Here is a 1,441-nt window from a genome sequence, read left to right as displayed (position 1 = left end):
CCCTACCTACCCACTCACTGCAGCCTACCCTCCCTGGCATTCCCCTACACTGGGATATGGAGCCTTCACAGGACCAAGGGCCTCTCCTATTGATTTCCCCACAAGAGTATCTTCTGCTACATATGTAGCTGGAGCCATGAGTCCCTCCATGTGTACTTTTTGGTTGCTGGTTTAGTCCCTGGAATATCTGGGGTTAGTGGGTCTGGTTGATTAATTTTGTTGTTCTTCCTATGGGGTTGAGAACCCCTTCAGCTCCTTCAGTCCTGTGTTATACTCTTCATTCTTCAGATGATCTCAGGCCACAACACTGAGCTTAAATATAGCCTCTCTCTTCTCTGGCACCTACTGAGGCACATGAGACACAACTGCCACCCTGCCAATGATCGAGGGGCCGACAATATCAATGATTTGAATCATTAAATGTCAGTGGAATTCTGGTCTGTAGGATTTAACAGCAAAACACCAAAACCACCCCCCACCACCACCACCACCACCACCAACACCACCACCAACAACAAAATAGATAAATACTATTTTGAAAGGAAAGACTTATTACCAAAGAAGAACTAGCCAATCTTTTATCAATTCTTGAACTAGACCAGGAGATTCCTAAGCTCTGGCCATATAGTGAAGACTCATCAACATAAAACATTGTTTGACAAGACTGCTGAGTAATTGTCTCCAATAGTAGGAATTAATCAATACTGCTTAGTATTACTTAACCTAACATCTTAAAGTTTGAAAAATGTTTTCAAATAATGAAAGTAATTCAAATTCTATGACATAGAATTCTGTGGACATAGCATTACCTGAGGATCCAGCTATACCACTCCTAGGCATATACCCAGAAGATGCTCGAACAAATAACAAGGATATAAGGTCAACTATGTTCATAGCAGCCTTATTTATAATAGCCAGGAGCTGGAAAGAACCCAGATGTCCTTCAATGGAGGAATGGATTCAAAAAATGTGGTATATTTACACAATGGAGTATTCCTCAGCTATTAAAAACTATGAATTTGAGTGGTTCCTAGGTGAATGGATGGAACTAGAAATTATCATCCTGTGTGAGGTAAGCCAATCACAAAAGAACACACATGGTATTCACTCAGTGATTATTGGATATTAGCCCAGAACCTTGAGATGCCCAAGATGCAACTCACAGGCCACATGAAGCTCATAAAGAAGGAAGACCAAGTGGGGGTGATTCGGTCCTTCTTAGAAGGAGCAACAAAATACTCAAGGGAGCAAATATGGAGACAAAGTGAGGGACAGAAACTGAAGGAGGGGCCGTCTGAAGACCACTCCACCTGAGTATCTATCCCATGTGCAGCCACCAAAGGTAGACACTGATGTGGAAGTCAGGAAGTGCATGCTGATAAGAGCTTGATATGGATGTCTCCTCAGAGGTCTTCAAGAGTCTGACATATTCAGAGGCAGA

The 1,441-nt window shown here is 42.5% G+C and overlaps 1 non-coding gene across 1 annotated transcript; it reads right to left on the bottom strand.

Annotated features, from left to right (window-relative positions):
• Positions 1 to 264: 264 nt before the first annotated feature.
• LOC114615475 lies at positions 265 to 395 on the bottom strand. The gene has a single exon (XR_003710477.1). It is a non-coding gene; the product is annotated as a small nucleolar RNA SNORA17 (small nucleolar RNA).
• Between the last annotated feature and the right edge of the window lie 1,046 nt (positions 396 to 1,441).

The sequence above is a fragment of the Grammomys surdaster genome, unplaced genomic scaffold (assembly GCF_004785775.1).
Source record: "Grammomys surdaster isolate TR1022 unplaced genomic scaffold, NIH_TR_1.0 126684, whole genome shotgun sequence".
NCBI classification, from domain to species: Eukaryota; Metazoa; Chordata; class Mammalia; order Rodentia; family Muridae; genus Grammomys; species Grammomys surdaster.
Note: the sequence above shows the minus strand (reverse complement) of the source record. Positions and strands in the feature narration are given on the sequence as shown.